Source organism: Pogona vitticeps, chromosome 1 (genome assembly GCF_051106095.1).
Source record: "Pogona vitticeps strain Pit_001003342236 chromosome 1, PviZW2.1, whole genome shotgun sequence".
Taxonomy (NCBI): domain Eukaryota; kingdom Metazoa; phylum Chordata; class Lepidosauria; order Squamata; family Agamidae; genus Pogona; species Pogona vitticeps.
The window spans coordinates 88,976,481-88,998,112 of NC_135783.1; the positions used below are offsets into that span (position 1 = coordinate 88,976,481).

At 42.2% G+C, this 21,632-nt stretch overlaps 1 long non-coding RNA gene across 3 annotated transcripts in view; it reads left to right on the forward strand.

Moving 5' to 3' along the window:
- The first annotated feature begins 321 nt into the window (after positions 1-321).
- The window catches only part of LOC110079203 (uncharacterized), a 35,959-nt gene continuing 14,648 nt past the window's right edge, over positions 322-21,632 (forward strand). The window contains exon 1 of one of the 3 annotated variants that reach the window (XR_013540642.1): positions 322-4,726. This is a non-coding gene — a long non-coding RNA (uncharacterized LOC110079203). The remainder of the gene's footprint in view (positions 4,727-21,632) is intronic. The other 2 variants (XR_012086300.2, XR_012086302.2) reach the window with 2 other exon arrangements.

The following is a 21,632-nucleotide window of genomic DNA, read 5'->3' on the forward strand; positions in this document are numbered from 1 at the left end:
TCTGTAAATATCAAAGGACTAAATCCAAAGTTCTGCTGTAATTTGCAGTGGAACTTTTCCCTGTACCCTTGTTTGACCTCCTCCCCTGTAGGTAACTGATTTTGCGGGGTTTTACAGCCCTCCAGGTCTTGGTTTTGGGATTCATGGCAGAGGGGCTGCAGTGGTTTTGGAGTGTATTGGTGAACATACTGGGAAGAATTCAATTACAAGTCATCTGAAACAAATGTACTCCAAACCTGCCCTTCGGCAGTATGTTACACCTACAACATAAGAAGGAACATTAAGGATGGTAGATACTTTAGATGACTGCGTACACATTCTGGAAGTGTGACAAGATCAGGTCTTATTGGAATTTAGTTCTGTTCTGTATAGAACAGAGAGAAAGATGTGAGCTTCCAACTGATCCACTTCGCCTGTGGGCTACATGTGCCTCCCCCCACAAACATTTTTCCAGCCATTTGTTTAAAAATGCATGCCTTCGCAAACTGCCAATTTCCACTCTTGGAGGCTTCTAGGAGTAGCAGTGGTAGCCATGGTAGGGCTTTCTAAGGTCTCTGTCTCCAAAATAAAAAGAACAAACTGGAATTGCCAGACAGTTTCCCGACTGCCTTTAAAAAAAAAACAAAACCCAAAATGGCTATTCCTGGGCTTTGTCCTGCCTGCAATGAGGATGGGAGGAACCATGACTTAGGCTTGAAGTTGAAGATTGACCAACAAATAAAAATATTCCTGATGAGCTTCTATATAAGCAAGTTCATGCAAAATGTTTTTAAAAAATCAGATCATACATCATACTTCATATTATCCACTCTACAGAACTACTGTGTAACTTTATAGCTTTGATGGTGACAAGGAAGAAACTGAGATTGTTAGAGAATTTATATGCCTCAATTTAATAAACATTCCAAATGGAGACTGCAGCCAAGAAGTCAGAGGAATGCTGAGACACTGAAGAATAGCTATGGAGGAATTCGAAAAGACCATCAAGTTGTTAGCAGTTTAAACTCACAGCAGAAGATTTTCTCCTTATGAAGGTTTGGACCAGAGGTTCCAGCATAGTAAGGCACACAGGAAGACACCATGAATAGATGCAGAGGATATTTACTTACTGGAATATTTACATAGTGCTCACAGGAACATAAACATAGCCATTCAGCAGTCAAACAGACAGAACGTAAGCATGACAGTCAAATAGAACTGTGAAGGGCATACTAACCAGCCTCTTAATTTATACAATACTACCAATCAATAAAATTAGTGGTTCTCCTCATGGTAGTTAATTCCACATGGCTGTGCCATCCCTGTCATGTAAGGTAAAGGTTCCCCTTGACAATTTTTGTCCAGTCGTGTTCGACTCTAGGGGGCGGTGCTCATCCCCGTTTCCAAGCCACAGAGCCAGCGTTTGTCCGAAGACAATCTTCCGTGTTCACATGGCCAGTGCGACTTAGACATGGAATGCTGTTACCTTCCCACCGAGGTGGCCCCTATTGATCTACTTGCATTTGCATGCTTTCGGACCTCTAGGTTGGCGGGAGCTGGGACAAGTGATGGGCGCTCACTCCGTTGCGTGGATTCGATCTTACGACTGCTGGTCTTCTGACCATGCAGCACAGGCTTCTGCGGTTTAGCCCACAGCGCCACCACATCCCTGTCATGTAAGCAGTGACTAAATAACTCCACCTGCACTAACCAATTGTTAATTACATTTCTTCTTCTTAAATGCCTAACACAAGTGTGACAATGTATCATTGGAGACCAAGAGCATGTGCTTCACTTATTTTACCCCGAGCTGCTTGGTTTGTCTTGCACTATTTAATTGTGCCTCTGGCTATTCTACTGTGATTTTTTATTTTTGTTAATCCGTGTGCTTTCAAACCATGCAGAGAACTTAGGTTATTTGAAAGTATAATAAGTAAGCAAAGGGAGAAATGATAGGTGAACAGAAGGTTTAGCACCTATCTGAGTCATATATTTGTCCATGTTACGGCATCACTTTTAAGGTTGCAGTTCCTGAATCTCTTATGTTGGAGCAGTCATATTGCTTTCAGTGGGGACAGCAGTGAATTAAGCAGGTTAAGGGTTACTGTTTCTTCAGGGAGTGGAAACAAAAGAGCAGTAGATTTTTGGCTGGGAAGCTTGTTTCCATGGGGCGTCCAGGCTAATAGATCTGCTCCAAGAACTATGTGCTGGCTTCTAGGACTCAGAGTGCTTATCTGAACCAAGCTGTAAGAAAGCTCGCCCATTACTTTCAAAACACCAGGTTTCTCTTTCCCCTTTATATGTGTTTTATGAAGTGCAGAAAATATTTCTTACATCAACAATTTGCTTTTCAGTTCCCAACCACATCCCCAGGCACCATTTCTCATTAGTTTTTCCTGCAAAGCTATTCTTCTAATGAAAAGAAAAATAGAAATAACTAGGAGCCAGGTTATTCATCAGAACTAGTGGTTTTGCACAGAGCCACAAAAACTGAAATGATCTCTTTGTATTTCCAATGTTGTCACCTTAAGCGAATGTTACAGCCAAGCTGTTGGGACTATGTGTTGAATGGAAACTTTTATGTGGCCAGATGTCAATGCAGATGATGGCGCTGTAACTGCAAGCTGTTCCATGACAAGAAATAATTTCAAGCTCACATTTGAAGCATTTTAAATGTGCTATGTTATCCTAAGAAGATGCCTTTATATTTTCAAGTGATCCAAATCTATCTTTTAAGGCCAGAGCTTGGAAAAGTTACTTGTTTGACTCCAATTCCTAAAATGCCATGCTGACGGAGAGAGTGTGCCAGTAATAATCCTGACCAAGTAAAGTTTACCCAGTTCTGACCTAAGAAGCATCCATGCTGCATAGTAAAGTTCTCTGAAGCCACTTATAACATTTTTCTGCTTGAGGTGAACAACAAAATGTATAGTATGGTTGAGGAATCTTATTTTGACACTGATGAAGGCATATTATCTTCCACTGGATGGCATCGGGCTAGCTTTAGGGGTACAGATTAGAGATGGGCACAAAGTACTTTCTGCCTCTTTGTCCTAAGTTGTCTGCACGTTCCTTTCTCCCACCCCACTTGCCAGCACCTCCACTCACCAGCTGGTGTGTGCTGCTTCATCCCTCCCTGTTGCATGATTTTCTAGTCCAGGGAAAAGTCCAGATGGCCCTTCTCCTCTAGCAACTAGCTGGCCACTCAGATGAGGAGCCAGGGCAGGCAATTTAAGATGAAGGGGCACAAAGTAGTTTGTGCCCATCTCTAGTACAGATTAAGGCTTTATGGCTTAGATAGCTCAGTACTTCCATACTTTGTCATCTCCCCCAATGCTCTGTGCCTTTAGCACAGGCAGCAGCTTTACTGTGCCTTATGGTAAAACCAGCCCTGAAAGCCTTTCATAAAATCTGGGCTCCCAACATCAGAGCAACAGCCCAGAGGTAGCTCATGGATTAAGGGGGTTCTGATAGCAATTTTTTTCCCTTGTAGGGGTGTGTGTTTCTGGATCTAGTCACAAGCCAAGTATGAGCAGAAAAAAACATGTGCTCCTGTGGTTTCTTTCTCATGTCATATCGGATGGAAACAGACTTTTAGAGCCACTTTATACTTACTGGACAAACTGTGTCTACTGGAATTTTTGCAGTAAACCTATACACTTTGGAGAAATAACATGTAGGGAGTTGTGGCTACTTAAAGGTCTTTAACAAGTGTTCTTGAATGGGTGAAGGCCTGCAAGTACATCTCTTATGCAGCTACTTCAGCAAAAAACAACAACAACAACAAAAAAAAAAACCCCCATAGAGCCATGCAGACCTGTAAAGTTGTGAAATGGCTCCTATATCTTCAGGATTAGTTTCTCTGTCTTCACCATTGTTTCTAGCTGTGAAGTCAGGTGATCTCAATCTTTCAGCCAACACATTTGAAGGATGAAGCTGATTCCCTTCAGCTGCCTGCACAGGACAAATCTGGAGCAGAGTGGTGGAATCTATTAACCTTTGTGACGTCAGTTCATCTCAGTGTAGGCATTTTTGGCTCCATCACCCACTTAAGAAGATCTGCTTATTGTACTGCTGTTATTTATTGAGAAAATAGGAAAAAGGCTATTTTCGCTAGAGTTCAGGTAATCAAGCTCATCACTGCATCCCATTGTTAGCTAAGGAAGGCAAAAAACTTCAAGTAAAAGCTGTTTGGAGGAATCCTGTTGGATTTCAAAAGGGAAGGGTAAGTTTGGGATGATATGCAACAGGATTTACAAGAGGGATGAAGAACCCATGGCCACATATGGCTTATGGCTCCCATATGTCCTTTTGCTGTTGCCTCTGACCAGTGAATTTAGATAATAGATTATAGGCTATTTAAAGCTGGAAAACTATTACATGGAATTCACTCTGTTTTGCCATTGGAGAGGTTCTTGCATGACGCTGAGCTAGACTTGCTAGTTGGGATAGAGTTGATTCCCATAAGAATTGCTACAACTCCCTTGGATGGCATCATGTCAAAAATATTGCCCAGCCAATGGGTGATTTTCCAGAGCAACTTATGAGGAGACCAGGAGAGATACAAACAAGAAATCATCAATACTATTTTAAGCACAAATGTCCTGAAGTCGAGAAGAGCTTCAAAGCAATGCAAAATAACTCTGAATCTACCTTATTGATAGCGGGGCTAATCTACATATAAGCTCAAGTGAAATATTCTTCAAAAGTCTGAACCCATATAAAAGTAGAAATGTGCACGTTCCAGGTGGGTGGAAACATTATAGGCATTGAATGCTCTGGAAACTGAGTTTTGCATTTCAGTACAGAAGTTGGAAGCAAGTCAGTTAAAACAGTATTTCAAAAGGAATGTGAAAGTGTTTCTGTTTTCACAGGATTGGGCTTTGAAGTGCATTTCAGCAGCACTTGTATACAATAACCCGGGATGGAGAATTGTACATAAGAACATTTAAGAAGGAACTAGGGTGTACAATGAGCAAACAAACGTGGTGAGATGTTGCTCAAGTGCAAACTCTCTTGAACAACCACACAGGTGATTTGAACAGAAATGACACACTGGACCTAGAAAGGAAGGATCTGAATAAATGCATGAAAAGAAAGTCATGCATCAGTTGCAGAGACAGATGTGTATGAAGAGGAACAAAACAAAGCTTTCCATTCCCAAGCATCTATTCAGACTCCTTCTAAAACAGGGAAATGTTCTAACCTTTGTAGATGACTATTCCAGGTATTGCTTGACCAATACCTGGAATAGTCATTTCAGGAAAGAGAAAATACAATATTTGCAAAAAAGTAATATATTACAATGATGAACTACAAATTTGGAAAAGATATTGTGGTGACAAGTACCTCACAGAATTCTCTATTAACCAAAGCAGCTAATAAAATGCTGTAAAAACTATGGCATGGGCAAAAGCTGAGCAAGGAGCATGTCAGAATGTTTGTACACAAGGCCCATGCCCATGGAGCAGCACATGGCTAGCCACACAAAGAACCTGGCACTACTCTCCATATTGCTGCCTGGAGATAAATTTCTATCCGGGAGGGGTCCTTCACTGAGTCAAGCATTGTGGGTAGTGTGACTGAGCCATCACAGGTCAGGTAATATCCTAAGTCACCCAACCTGCAATGTCTTGTTGTGAAGATCTCTTTAGGAGTAGGCATTTGGGACCTAGCCAGTCTTGGAGAGTCGCATGCCAGCTGTTCTTCTACTGAACCATTACTCTGTGTAAAAGCACCCACCACCACCATGCCAGGCGGGACCTCACTGCCACTCTCAAAATTGCCTTTTTGGACAGCAAACTCCAGAATACTCAAGCCAACTTGGCCACTGGCTATGAAGACTAGAGATCAGAGGAGCTGGCCTCAGAAAAAGTAAATGTCACCAATGTTGAGCTCTCTGGAGACCACCAAGGATTTATCTGAACAAGAACCAAGTTACCCACTTCCCAGCTGCAGCATTCATTGCACTTAGGTAGCAGTCAACCAAGCCTTTGAGAGTGGCAGTGAGCCCCTCCCCCGTGGCGTGATGGTGGTGGGGAGCAATTAACTATTCCCGGTGCTCTGCAACCTGAACAGGGTGCCTTGTTCTACCTAATGGGAAGGGTGTATTTTGGCCAATGAGCTAGGCAAGAGATTTGAAAACATGCCTGCTTTGTGGAAATTTCCTGGGGATAAGCACATTTTGTGAAAGATACTGTAGTAATATCTATGGGCAAGTAAGCTTTTGAGTGCATAATTCAAACAGACGGCATGCCTTCTTTAGTCTGGCTCCATTGTACAGAGAAGCTATAATGCCTAGAATAGGGTATATTTTGCTCAATTTCAAGAAAATGAGCTGATCTTTGCTTTCACAAGCCTGGGATAATAGTATATATTTGGTATATTTGACATTTTTCTCTGTATTTGAATCTCTCTTGCTGTTGATGTTTGCTTTCCTGAAATGAGCTTTTATAAAATCTTCTTAACTTACAAAGGAAACATATTTTCCTAACTTCAGTCTTTCTGGAATTTGAATCTCACACAGTCTGTTCTAGCATCCTTACCACAAGAATTCTTTTCAGGTCTTTGGGAGTTTTATAAAGTACACCTTGTGCAAGAGGAAGCACCAACCAACTGTAGTGACTCAAGAGCCACCACACAACTGCCAACCCTCCCCCAACTTACTGAAGAAATTGAACTTTCTGTAGAATTTGGTTTCAGATTCTGCTTTCCTTACTCAGGGCTTGGTAATACCTGGGGGAAAATTGGTTTTTGAATTGAAGTTAAACATGTTTCAAATGAATTTTTTTTAAAAAAAAAAACTGACTACCCAGTGCAAAGGGACATGAAGATTTTTTTTTTTACCTGAGAAGTGTTTTTTTGTTTGTTTGTTGGAAAGCAAGGTATTTTACTTGGTTGTTTATTTTGCATAATTATGATATATGTGAATGCCTCTGTTGGTGTAAATTGTGTCTGTGGCGTTTGTTAAGTATGGATACCAGGATCATGGTTTTGGGGCTGCAAAACATCTTGCAGTCTGAGCTGAAAAGAGAGTCGGCAGAGAGAGTAGCAGACAGAAAAACAATAAAAAAAGATTGGACTGCAAGCTTTCCCTGCAGCACCACATAATGTTGCCTGATGCATGGTGTTTAACTTGGAAGAGTCATATAGCACAAAAGGTTTGTACACATGGCTTGATAAAAAAGGATAAAATATAGGAATTATATTTGATTTGATGCATATTTAGCAAAAGAAAAAAAGAGGGCATGACATATTTTGACATGCCTGTCAGAACCTCTGGACCAAAATTCAGAAGTGTTTTGAAGGCAATTTTTCAAATATTGAAACAACTTACTGGATAGGATCCAGTAGTGGACCTCTGTGGGCAGAGTGGCCAAATTAAGCAGAATAAGAAATTGCAATTCTCTTTTCCACTGCATTAACCAGAGCTAGGTACTGGCGAATCTATACCATTATTCCCCTGAGCTAGGAGTAGCAAGTGACTACTCCCATCTCTAAGGGTAGCATGAGAACACACAAAAAGTGCTCAGAGATCAGACCAAAGGCCAATTGATCTACATTACAAAGTTATGACGGTTTTGCTCCATTTCAACCGCCATGGCTTCATCCTATCAAATGATGGTATCCATAGGTTGTTGTAGGTTTTTTGGGCTGTTTGGCCGTGTTCTGGGGTTTTTTCTTCCTACTGTTTCACCAGTCTCTGTCACTGGCATCTTCAGAGGACAGGAGTTAGAACTCTGTCTGGTATCCATAGTTTGGGGAGATACTTAGAATTCTTTGTACAAGTTTAGTGGAATACACCAGAGAAGAAAATTCAAAGTCTCTCACCAAATGACAATTCCCAGCATTCCATAGAGTGCAGCTATGGCAACTGAAGTGGAAACAAAATGCTGCAGCTATTGTAGACATACTCACAGTGGTCAACCAGATGCCTGTGGCAAACCCACAAACAGGAACAGGTGCAACAATATCCTTCTCTTTCCTAGCAAGTGATACATAAAGCCATGTTACCTCTGTTACTGAGAATATACAGACTGGTCATGATTGTGGCCTTATCTTCAGTGAATTTGTCCAGTCCTCCTCTAAATCCATACAAGATGTTCAACTCTCATCATAGAATGTTCAAGGTATGAAAAATGTGTAAGTGGGTTACCATCATCACCTTCAGCATAGCTCTAAGAAGAGTTAGAATGAGTGCTGCTGCCATTATCTAGGATAGATCTACTGGTGCCACCTTTCACTACTGCTGCTGCCTAGTGGCTGTCTTTCTAAAATTTCTTCATCCTGATCATTACTGTAAATATCACTTGTCTTCTGCTGATGTGGCCATTAATTCCTAAATGGTTGTGTCTTAGTCTGGTGTTTTACCATTCCATCTTGGGTGACCTTGGCAGAGTCCTGGCTTATAATGGTACCACCTCTTGATGGTATCTATCTCAGCTTCCCTGAAACACCCAAACATTCTCTCCACATTAAGATGTTCATCCAAGTGGGGGCAGAGCAAAGGTATGAAAGCTAGACAGTAAATTAAAAAAAAAGGGAGAGGGAGAGAGAGAGAGAGAAAATAATTCTTTCAAAATTAATGATGGAAAAGAGCTTTGTGGATACTGTGGCTCACTAGAAGGACTGATCTCTTCGTAACAATCTCTTTGAAAAGTTCAAATTTTAGACATTTTCTGGAGGTCAGAAGAGAAGGAGCCTGGTATATATTAACAGGAACTGGCTTTCATACTGTTGCAGCTGCCACCGAGAAAGCCCAGTTCCTGGTGGTAGTTTTCTAGACCTCTTTAGGGGTGGCTACTCCCAATCATGAAGCCTGGATAGACTGGGTGTCCCAAGCAGACAATCTAAAGGAGAGATACTCCTTCAGGTAATGAAGTGCCAATCCGAATTCTAATTATGCAGTACATGGAGAAGTACTTCCCTTTATAAAGGTTTGGCTTTAAAAACAAATGTTGAGGTAAATGTTTAAAGGAAGGCAACAGATGTATTCTCATCGACACTTGTTCAGTCTCTAAAACCGTCTGGAAACCTTTCCTCAAAGGAAAATTTTACACATTCGCTTCCCTCCAGCAAACTAAAAATAAAATAGGAATAGGAAAGAACAGTAATGAGCCGTATCAACTCCATCCTCAGTTCACCTCGCTGTGTTTGGACTTTGATGTCTCAGAATGTCCAGAACATTTGAAGTGTGTATTGCGATATCTTGGCATAACAGAGAAAGTTAATCCTGGGAGTCAGATTTTCCTGGCCTTGTACTCGTTAATGGCATTTGACATTTTGCATTTCTTGGTTCCAAAGCCTGAATAAATATGATTTAACAATGATTTTTCCCCTGCAATGGGTCCCTTCATTCTAATCAGCCAATAAATATATTAACGTTCTGCAGGACACTGGATTTGATATTCTTCTGACTGATAATTATATTTCACAAGTAGTTGATAAGGCATTGGTCTGTCCTCATTGCAGATGTCTTTCTTATTCCTTCTGTTGTGATCAACTTTCCTTGCTTTGTTTTATTATCCTTTTTCTTATGTTCAGAGTTTGGCTTCAAGCTTCCTTGGAACAACAGAATTAACTACTTTTTTAGATGGCGTATAGACTATAAACATTTTGAGATGCTGTGTTGTGCAACCTCCGCCTCCAAAGTTCACAGTGCTTCTGGATGCTGGATCATATTGTTGCTGCATCAGTAGGTGGTGCTATTTGTTTCTCTATTAATGCAGTCACTCCAGTGTCGTAGCCACAATATGACCCAAGCTGGAGTAACATTATCATGTAGAAATGCAGGAGATACCTTTATTATTTATTTATTTATTTATTTATTTAATTTATATGCCGCCCACACTACCCAAAGGTCTCTGGGCGGCTTACAGCATTTAAAATACAATAAAAAACATGTACAATTAAAATACAATTAAAATATATATAAAATTGCCATCAGACCCACAGTTAATATTATTTCAGTTAAAAGCCTTCTGGAACAGGAAGGTTTTGACCTGGCGCCGAAATGTCATCAGTGTCGGCGCCAGACGAATCTCAGTCGGGAGGGCATTCCATAGTCTGGGGGCAGCTGCCGAGAAGGCCCTTTGTCTACAAGCCATCCCTCTTACCTCCTTGAGGGATGGCTCTTTCAAAAGGGCCCCCTGGCTAGATCTTAACTGCCGGGTAGGCTCATATGGAAGGAGGCGGTCCTTCAGGTATCCAGGGCCCAAGCCGTTTAGGGCTTTATATGTCAAAACAAGCACTTTGAATTGGGCCCGGGCAGCAACTGGTAGCCAATGTAACTTGTACAGAATCGGCTTGATATGGTCCCTGGCGGCCACACCACTCACCAGCCGCGCCGCTCGATTCTGAACCAGTTGCAGTCGCCGGACCGTCTTCAAAGGCAGCCCCACGTAAAGCGCATTGCAGTAATCTATACGGGATGTTACCAGTGCATGTGTAACTGTCATGAGACTCCGCTCGTCCAGGTAGGGCCGTAGCTGGTATAGTTTCCGCAGCTGGAGGAAGCCGCCCCTGGCCACCGAGTCCACCTGGGCTTCCAGTGTTAGACTGGGGTCCAGGAGCACCCCCAAGCTGCGGACCCTGTCCCTTAGGGGGAGTGTAACCCCATTCAGGGCAGGGAGATGGCCCTCCAGCCTGTCTGGCGAAGCACCCACTAACAGCACTTCCGTCTTGTCTGGATTGAGTTTCAATTTATTGACCCTCATCCAGTCCATTATCAGGTCCAGACACGAGTTCAGCACAGAAACCGCCTCACCTGGATTGGTGGAAAACGAGAGGTAGAGCTGAGTGTCGTCAGCATATTGCTGACTCCTCAGCCCAAACCTCCTGATGACCTCTCCCAGCGGTTTCATGTAGATGTTAAACAGCATGGGGGACAGTATCGAGCCCTGAGGAACCCCATGACATGAATGCCATGGGGCAGAGCAACTGTCCCCCAGCACCACCCTCTGGACACGGTCAGCCAGGAAGGAGCGGAACCACCGTAAAACAGTGCCCCCAACTCCCAACCCAGCCAGCCTATCCAGAAGGACACCATGGTCGATGGTGTCGAAAGCCGCTGAGAGGTCCAGGAGTATCAACAGGGTCACACTCCCCCTGTCTCTCTCCCGGCAAAGGTCATCATACAGGGCGACCAAGGCAGTCTCTGTACCAAAACCCGGCCTGAAACCCGATTGAAATGGATCCAGAAAATCCGTTTCATCCAGCAGCGCCTGGAGTTGCCCAGCCACAACCCGCTCCAACACTTTGCCCAAATAAGGGAGGTTCGCTACTGGTCGGTAGTTAGCCACCAGCCTTGGGTCCAGGTTTGGCTTTTTAAGGAGTGGTCGAATTACTGCCTCTTTCAAGGTGGTAGGGACCACTCCCTCTCTCAAAGAGGCGTTCACGGCCTCCTGGACCCAGGTGCGAACCCCCCTGGATGATCTTCTAATTAGCCAGGATGGGCAAGGGTCGAGCGGAGTTGTGGTAGAACGGACAGATCCAAGCACCCTGTCCACATCCTCAGGTCTCAACAATTGAAACTCATCCATTAATACCTGACCAAAGCACGGTGCGCTGGACACATCCTCTGATTCTGCAGTAACTGTGGAGTCCAACCCACTGCGAATCTGAGCGATTTTTTCCTCAAAATGGATGGCAAACTCATCACAGCGAGCTGATGAGCAGTCCAGGACCTCCACCGGATTTCCCGGTTGAAGAAGATCCTGGACCACCCGAAACAGCTCGGCTGGGCGACATTCTGAGGAAGCAATACGGCTGGAGAAATATTGCCGTTTCGCCAGCCGTATTGCCACGAAATAGGCCCGATAATGGGCTCTAAGTCGTGTTCGGTCGGACTCCCAGCGGGATTTCCTCCACCTGCGCTCCAGCCGTCTCCCCTCTCGCTTCATCGCCCGCAGTTCAGAAGTATACCAAGGGGCTGTCTGGGCTCGGCGAGCAGGGAGAGGGCGCTTAGGCGCAATCGTGTCAACGGCCCGGGTCATCTCCTTATTCCATAGGGTGACCTGAGCTTCGACAGGAGCGCCGACCATATCAGACGGATAATCCCCCAGAGCATTCAGGAATTAGACAAATAAAAGATTCAAACAATTAGGGTGAGCTTTCATGGAATAAAATCTACTTCATCAGGCATCCACTGGTACCTTGTGGACAGTCCAGAAAAATTATAAAGGAATGTCCCAAAAAATTCATGGCAGAAGGCTACTGGGTGAGTGTAAAGCAGGTTACAATCAGGCTGGGTGGGGGTGTTCTAATGCTCCACTCCTGGTAACATGGGGTTGCAATTTTCCACCCAGCTCAGGACATTGTGTAGAACAGCATTATGAGAGCAGCTGAAAAGAAATTCCACAGTTTCTTTTTTAAACTTTCATTATTTATTTATTCAATTTATATGCCGCCTATCTCCCAATAAGGCGACCCAAGGCGGTTCACAATATTAAAAGGAACAGAGTTAAAATCATAATAAGTTAAACATAAAAAGCCACAATTAAACAATATGCTAATTAAAATACAATTGAATAATTAAAAGCAGGTGAACATAAAAAGCTATCTGACTCTAAGAAGGCATTCAGGGATTCAACTGTGACTGTTAAAAGCCTGCCTGAGGAGATGGGGCTTTAGCTGTCAGTGGAAGGATAAAAGGGAGGGAATTAAGTAGATCAACATCTAGTACCGCCATCTCCTAAAACTGCAGATTCAGTTACTTAAGTGTCTGGTGTTGGTTCGTTCCGCTCAGCACAGTAAAGACAGACATGGTGGAACTTACTGACAAATCTTTGTTGGAGAAAAATATTGCTAATTTATCAGAAGGAAAACTGCTACTAAAATGTATGGAATACTTCAGAGTTTCCTTAACTGTATAGAATAATTGAACACACCATGAACACATCCCATATAATCCAATTTTGAAAACTTAGCAGGTTGGGCCTTGTTACTGCTATGGCAGGAATCCTGGGATCTCCGGGTAGAGCAGGAAAAAAAGCTTACCAGAAATTTTGGAGAACCCGTCAGAGTGACAATCTTGGGTTAGATGGACCAAGAGCCTGACTCAAATACTGCTTTATGTGTTCCTGCTTTTTCTATTTAATTTTCATTTTCATTGTGGGCCTCACAATAAAATTAAACATCTGCTATTGTCATGGATGACCTGTTACAATAATATCACAAAAGGCAGTATTGTAAGACTTTATTTGACGATGAATATCATCAGGATATCCCAAAGGAGTTGTTATTGAAGATTTGTGGATAATTTCAGGAGAAGGTAGGAAATCAGTGGAATGTAAGAGTGGGTGAATGTGAGATATTCCATTGGGCAAACATTTGTGGGTCCCCCTAATATTCTGGACCTCAAAATGTTCAAGGATTATTGGAAATTTCCATTGCACCTGCAAAAAAGAGAGGACAACCCGTCACAGTTTCATTCACAATCTTGTATGTATTCCTGAAAATCCAGCAGATGAACCATGTGAGGGGAAAATCAGGCAGAAATAACATATGACACCGGTCATAACAACATGATACAAAATAACATCAGAAGGACAGAAGGTGACATTTACTGTACAAATACAGTATGCTATCCAAGAAGTTACATGTCGCTTATAAATTCCAGTAATGGACACTGGACTTGGAAAAATGTATTGCTTTCTCCCAGAGCTAAGAAAAGTTACTTTGGTGGACTACTGCTCCTATAATCCCTCCATTGACCATCGCCAGGAGCCATGTTGTCTAAGGGATTCTGGCAGTTGCAGTCCAAAAATGTAACTTCAAGCTCTGTTTTATCCATCGGGCAAAACAGATGTGGGTAGCAACAGCATATTTCCAGCACTACCAGCCCCAGTTGCCAGGGTTGCTCAATTCTATGCATCTCCTACAATGAATTATGTCTATGTCTACTCAGAAAGAATTGTGGCTGCATTGAGTATCAGAAAATGTGGTTTTTCTGTGGAGGTTTCCAGATTTAATTCCTGAGAACTCAAAGGATGTCAGATAGCATATCTCAGAAGAAATGTGTTCTGAAAACCTGTAAAGCCTGTTATCTCGAGTAGATAGAGAAATTTGGGAGGGGGGGGAGGCTCAAGATTCTTGCGCTTACTTTGTTTATCAGGTGGTTCAGGATGTATGCAAATGTAATGGCTTTTATTGTATAATCACCATTGTGGTAGCTGGCAGCTTTCCAAGCTTCCGACACTTCAGTTAAAAGCTCTTTTTAAAATCAGGAGAAGCTGCAGAGTGATGGAAAGAGATATATAAAGAGTTTCTGTATAACAGTTGGCTTGCTGAAAGGAAGGAAAGCAAACACCGTGGGGAACAAGTTATGGTAGGCTGAGAAACCTTGGTACTCTAGATATGGGACTCCACTTTCCACAGCCTCTTACAAGTAGCTATGCTATTTTGGGGGTCTGATGGGAATTGTAGGCCAAAACAACAGGACAGCCAGTGCTTTATCAACTGTACTTTAAAGAGATGTCCACACTGTGGCTTCTTCATGTGCATCATGTGTTAATTCCTCCCCTTATTTATTAGAGAAATAGACAAGCTCAGCCAAAGGAATAAATTTCTTGCGTAGAAGTACCACAGCTGTAAAGGTTCCAGTACCGCCAGCTGCAGTTCCTCATTTGTGCACAGGAAAGTTTCTCCAGGAAAATTCCAAGTTGCATAATTCAAAATTGATTTCAGAACTACGTCTCTCTCAGAGCAAAGTTTGTTTTGTGTTGTAAAGCACTAGCAATATTGTGATAATATATGTGAGTTATAATTAGACTACATTCCTTTAAAGAGATCAAGTCATGCCAATAAAAATATACTGAACATTAGACATAGCAAGTAGTCTTGCTAAATCAGACCATTGATCCCTAATTCAGGACTGCATGTTTTGACAGTGAATAACAGACAGATCAGGCCTGAGAGCAGTTTCAGCTGGTGGTCCTTTTCTCTAATGATATTTTAATGATATAATATATCATGGTGATCCTGCAGGGGTCCCTTTATCCAATAATGCAATATAAAGTGAATTATATTATGGACAAAGAACAGCACTCAAACAAATTATATAGTGCAATAATATCCTACTGGGCTAGCTGGATAGGTCAGGGAATTAGATAGGTATCTTGCTGTGGAACCAGAGCTTGGGATTTCAATCCCACAATATGCAACCCAGGAGAAGAGCCAACCTGTGTAGCCTTGGGCAAGCTGCACACTTCCAGAGCACTCCCAGATAAACATTTTTGAGTATTCTATGTGTAGGAAACCCTGGAAAGAACTAACTTGGTGGTATATAATTATTATTATTAATAATGCCCTGCACCATATACAAAGTCTAGTATCTTACCTTGTTAATAATAAATTAAATGCACAGTAGATAGCTGATCAGATAGATCACATGTGCAGAAGACTGAGTCAAGGTCTTCTCTCTATGTCAGTGGTCAGGGAACAGGGATAAATTACCCCAAATGGGGTAAAAATGAAAATCCTGGGGGGAAAGAGGACGGGAACCTAACCCCCTTCCTTCCTCTTCCTCCTCTTCTGCCCGGAAGGGTCCCTGGTTGCCTGATCGCCCCCTTTCCACCCTGTTCTCCGGCCTGTCTGCGACTGAGCCATGGTGGATGGCGGATGGTGATGGGCCCCAGCCGGCAGCGTACAGCAGCTGATGTGGCGGCGGGGCCAGCCATGGTGGAGGTTGAGGCCAGGGCAAGTGGCCGGAGCACCTCAGCCGGGAGGATCCTCTCCTTCTAGTGCCTGGAGAGGTGGATCACGGCAGAGGGGGAAGGGCACGGCCATGATGGCAGCCCAGACCAGGCTCAGCCTCCCGGCACCAGGCCACTGCCATCCCACGTCCCGTCCCCATTTCCAGAGGAGCCCATTGGGCGGCAGTGGCACTCGCCTGGCCACGCAGCTTCCTTCGGCCACACCTCCGCCTTGGCCAACCGGGCCTGGTGGAGCCTCTTGCCCTCCGTGCAGCAGCTGTTGTGGTGCTTCAACGGCGAGGCCCACGGGAGCCCTGATGCTGAGCCCTGATGTGGCTGCCCCGGCAAGTAGCTGCTGGAGCCAGTGCCAGAGTGGGAGGTGGTGTCGGGTTCCCCCGGCGGGTGAGCTACCTGCCGCTCTTCGATGGCTTCCCAGGAGCCACCCGCTGGTGGAGAAAGAGGGCCACCCCCATGTGGCCAAGGACTGAGCATGGCCCAGCCAAGTGGTGGTGGAGGAAGAGGCAGCAGCCCAGGCCCAGGCTGTACTATCATTGAGGTACAGCTCTTTGTATGGCAGTAGACCTAAATGCATGGAATAGACCACTTGTGGTAGGATATGTACAATTTAAAAATAATGCTATCTTTAAATGGAGTTGATTGTTTAAAATTTTTGTATTTCAAGGCTGTTTTACAAAATAGCTGTAGTTTCCCAACAGTTTCTAAAGAATTCCACCAGTATATCAGGCAGCTGTGGTGCTCTTTCCACCCTCCTGTACCTAGAGCGTGCTACCACCGAATGACAAACCCCTTGACAAAGTTTTGGGGTTGCCATTTAACATGGCCAATGTTGGCCATCAGAATGCAAACAGGATTTGTAAACCAAAAGGAAGTTTAAAAAGGTAAGAATGAGATGCAGTATTATGAGCCCTTATCATACAGCTGAAATCTTTTTCTTTACTTCTCTTTAGTTTATAGTTTAACCTCTGTGTGTGTGTGTGTGGTGTGTGTGTGTGTGTTGGCTTTAACAAGTTCCATGAAAACACCCTAGATTTCCAGTGTTTTCATAAATTCAGACCTTTCTCAGCGTAGCTACTAACTACCTCATAGTTCTTCCTCCTTTCATTCTTTCTCAGACCCTGATTTCATGTAGTAATTCATGCAGTATTATTACCCCAAGTATTTTGCACCTCAAAAACTGGAAGTGTGATTTTCTAGACTATAGCTCCTTATAGTCTAGTTGCAGTCCAAAAAAGTAATTCTAAACTGTGCTATTGTTGCTATTTTAACACAGTCCTTTGGGTCATAGTTTTCTCAGTAGGACTTGAGCAAGAGAATTCTAAGCCTTGTTTCCAAAATGTAAACATATTTTTGTCTCAGTATAGAGTTATGAGTGGCAGGTATTAACCATTAAAATGACACCCCAGAGCCATATGTTTCTGATGACTGACCTGCCTTCTAAAAAGACATGCATTTAATGCGTTGTCACTAATTGCTTTTTCCAGTCTGTATGTGGGGCTTCTTTCATAACAGAGGAGTGAGTGTGGTGGTGTTGATTTGAACATATATGATGCAGGCTACATGACAACATTGTACAGACACAAGAGGCTGAAATACCGATCTAAGTAGAGACTTTTCTAAAAGCAGTCTGCAACATCTCTCATTTGCCAGAAATTTGGATTGGATTCTGCATGTCTTCTGAACAGCAAATAAAGTTTGTCAAGTGGTTTTAGAGAAGCCTGGGATAAAAGAAATTTAGTACATCTGTTATCTGTTATTAAACAACATATTTTCTTTATGTAAATATTTGCACACAATATGCATGTGTACATGTTCATGCATATGTGTGCATCACCCTCAATGTTGATATGAACACTTAGATATGGAACTTGCGATTCATTGTTTGGTTTTTAGGACTCTTCAGCAATAATCAGTCAGGAGAAGAATGCTATGCAGTGAGAAGAATGATGGAACCACTGACCTCAGACCTGCACACATGTGTTTAAAGAGGGATTCCTTAAATGTCAGCAGGAAATGAACTACTTAGTAATAAATCTTATCCACACTGATTTGAGAATGAATTCTTGGGATCAAGGTGCTGCTGAAGCACACCACATTTTCATTTGGCGAACAGATGGAGATGGAGCAAATTTGGCTTTTGTTTGAGGACAAATCATGATAAATGAATCTTCCCCACTTTCAGAGGTGCTAAAGCTATTTTTTTTTAAAAAAATTGGAAAACAGGAAGAAACAAGACAAGATTCTCAGCACAAAAGTTCTAATTGATTAGGCAAGAGTTGTTCAAAAAGATTGTTCAATAGACCTCAATTCATCATGTATATTCAGCCACACACTCTAATCTACAATGTATTCATCAAGATGGAACTTTACCAAAAAGTTCAAAGCTCTTATTTCAAAACACAAGCATTTAAGTGCAGATGCACAAATAGCAATTTACTATAACTATACCTGGTCCTATGCTTTGAAAAGATATAACACAAAGCTATTAATAGATGTGAAAGCTAACTGAACCTTTCTCATGAAGTGATATTGCTGTAAGAAACAGGTATTGAATTTAAATGTCTAGGGAAAGGAATTATCATATTTGACTTGGGAGGTTCTACAAACATATAGCACAGTGGTTCCCAACCTTGGGTTAATCCAGGTGTTACTCAACTTCACCTTCTGGAAACCCTGACCAGCTCAGCCAGTAATGAAGGATTCTGGTAACATCTTGATTACCCAAGGTTGGGAACCATTGAATAACATGTTGATACCTGAAACACAGTGAACTAGAGAGATCATGACTTGATCCCATCAAGACAATGCTTAAATTTCTTGATCACTTGTTATTTATATAGCTTGTAGGTGCTTTTATTTGGCTGCATTGCTAAGTGATTTAGGTATCTGGCTGCAGAGCCAAAAATTGGAAGTCTGAATCCCCACTTTGCCTCCTGCTAGAAAAGTCAGCCTGTGTAGTCATGGGCAAGCTGCACTGTCCCACAGTGCCCTCAGAAGAAGGGAATGGTAAACCACTTCTGTGTATTTTTTTACATAGAAAACACTGGAAAGAGTTGCTATAAGTTGGAATCAACTTCATGGAACACAGTGATTATTGTTGTCATTATTATGTGCCATCAGGTTGCCTCTAACATATGGTGATCCTATGAATGAGCAATCTCCAAAATGCACCGTCTTCAACAGCCCTGCTCAGCTCTTGTAAACTCAAGCTGGTGACTTCCCTTACAGAATCAATCTATCTTGTAAATTGCTCTTCCTCTTTTCCTGCTGCCTTCAATCTTTTCCAACATTATTGTCTTTTCAAGATAATCTTCTCATGTCATGCCCAAAGCAGGACAGCCTCAGTTTCATCATTTTGGCCTCCAGAGATAATTCAGACTTGATTAAATCTAGGACAAATTTGTTGATTTTTCTGGCAATTCTAAGTATCTGCAAAGCTCTCCTCTAGCACCATATTTCAAATGAATCACTTTTTTTGTTCCTGTCAGCTTTCTTTATTATCTGGCTTTCACGTGCACACATGGTGATAGGAAATACAAGAGTGTGGATAATCTTGGTCTTGGACTCCAGTGACACATCCTTACCTTTGATGAACTTTTTTAATTCCTTTGTTGCTGCCCTTCTGAATATCAGTCACCTTCTGATTTCTTGGCTGCAGTCTCCATTTGGATTGATGATTGAACCAAGATATACAGAATCTTTCACTGTTTCAATTTCTTCATTGTCAGCATGAAAGTTGTGTGGTTTTTCTGTAGTCATGATTTTGGTCTTCTTAATCAACTGCAGTCTTTCTTTGGAACTTTCTTTGTTCACTTTCCTTAAAAGTCAGTTCAAGTTGCTGCAACTTTCTGCCAGTACAATCTCCTCATCTTAAATTATTGATGTTTCTTCCACCAGTTTTTCTCCTCCTCCATCTGAACTTCACCTAGTTTTCCATATGGCATGTTCTACATCAATACTGAAAAGGTAAGGGGATAAAATGCATTCTTGTCTAACATTTTTGCCTATAGAAAACCATTTCACCATTTTACCTCTCCGTATTCTTTCCTAACAGAAGCTTCTTGGCCATGATACAGGTTAGCATGAGGACAATCAAGTGCTGAGGCACACCCATTTCTTTTTTTTTTTTTTTTTAAAAAAACCATACTTATGATCCACACAGTCACCCTTTGCTGTAGTCTTCTTCTGATTATTAGGTACTTTTTATTTGTGAAAGTTGCAAGCAGAGCAAACAGGGAAAAATGAGAGCTAAGTTAACTTGTGGACTTAATCTCTGAAAATTGGAATTGTTAGAAGAACATACGTCTGTCTTTTGAAAGAAATCACATTTACTTTGCTTAATCTAGGAAAATAAGAAAGTTAGCGTTTATAACCCCCCCCCCCATCAAGATAGGAAAGAGAAAAAGAATTTTAATTCTCTCTAACTAAAGTGGAGAGGAAGGGAACTGTGACTTCTCCCCCATCTCACAAGAACAAAGGCAAATGTTTACCCCTGTCCTCTCCCAGATAGGATCAAGAGAGAAACATGAAAAAGAAGTGGCATCGTCAACACTAAGAATATTAGTTTAGGTTGAAGGGAGGTCAGCATAGATTAGAGTAGGTCTAGGAAACCGTAGGAAGTCCCCCCCCCACCTCTCCATGTACCTTCTTCAGCACAACCTGAGTTCCATCCTCAGTTATCTCCAACAGAGTTGTCACTGTAGTCTTGAAAAATCTGTGTTCTACCTATCAGGTAATTACCAGCATGTACTGATTCTTAACTTGAGCAACACTTCCTTCAGTTCATTGTCATTACTCTTATTTGGATATTTTTTGCACCCAGTAATGTCATTGTTTAACCAGATCTGATTTGGGCTTGCAGAGTTTTGAAGGGAATATTTTGCTCCTCCAACACTACTTTTGTTCTACATGAAATAAGCAAACATTTCACACAAATCTACTGTATATTCCTCCATATACTTGTGCCTTGTCTAGATGGGAGGGAATGGGGGAATGTTAGTTTTAAGAAGAATGGATTAATAATACACCGTACTGATGTAATTTATAACTGAGCAGGCTGAAGCTCTGGTTTCTCCCATTGCTCAATCATAGACATGTTTCCGTGTGTCATTTAAATCATTTTTCTTAGATATGACTTTCCAGGCCCTGATCTGAGATGTGTGTTTTTTGTTGTTGTTTCTTTGTGTTTTTTTTGGGTGGAAAGCTGCTTTGGTACACAGAGAAGCTCTTCTGCTCTGTTCTAGATGACAGTTTTGGTAGTCTAAAAGCATTTTCATATTTATGCTGTGAATATTGGAAGCATTTTAAAGAGCTCTTGATTTAGTGTTTCTTCTTTTTTGAGGCTTGGTCCTTTTAATTAATCTCGGTAGGTAAACAGACTATAAACTCTCTAACTAGAAAGAGAAAATGCATTGCTTTTGGGACATCAGACAAGAGAGGTGATCAAGGTATCATTTACAGTGCAATCTTATACACGTTGACTCCCCGACAATTACTACCGAATTCAATAAGCCTTACTCTGCGATTAGTACAAATACGTAGCTCAGTGGTGTAACACATACTTTGCCTGAAGAAAGTCCCAGGTTCCGTCCCACCAGGTGGAGCTAGGGAAAATCCATGTAGGAAGTTCTTGAAAACCATGGAAAAAATTAAGGTTGACAACATTGGACTAGATGGATGGATTCATCAATTCCGTTTAAGGCACCTTTCTGTTTTCCTGTCATGATGGTGTCTGAGTCAGTATGTCCTTAAACCTTATGATGAAGAACCCCCCCCCTTCATTGCCTTTAGTCCCCTAAGTTCTCCAGACTCGAGACAACCACAGCAGAAAAAGGCCCTGATCTAATTTGTTGTCAGGATCATGCAGATTTACCTCAGTTAAGTGTGTCTGTCATATTTCAGCCCTGCTGTTGTCATTTATCTTGTGCAAATTCTCTCTGTGTT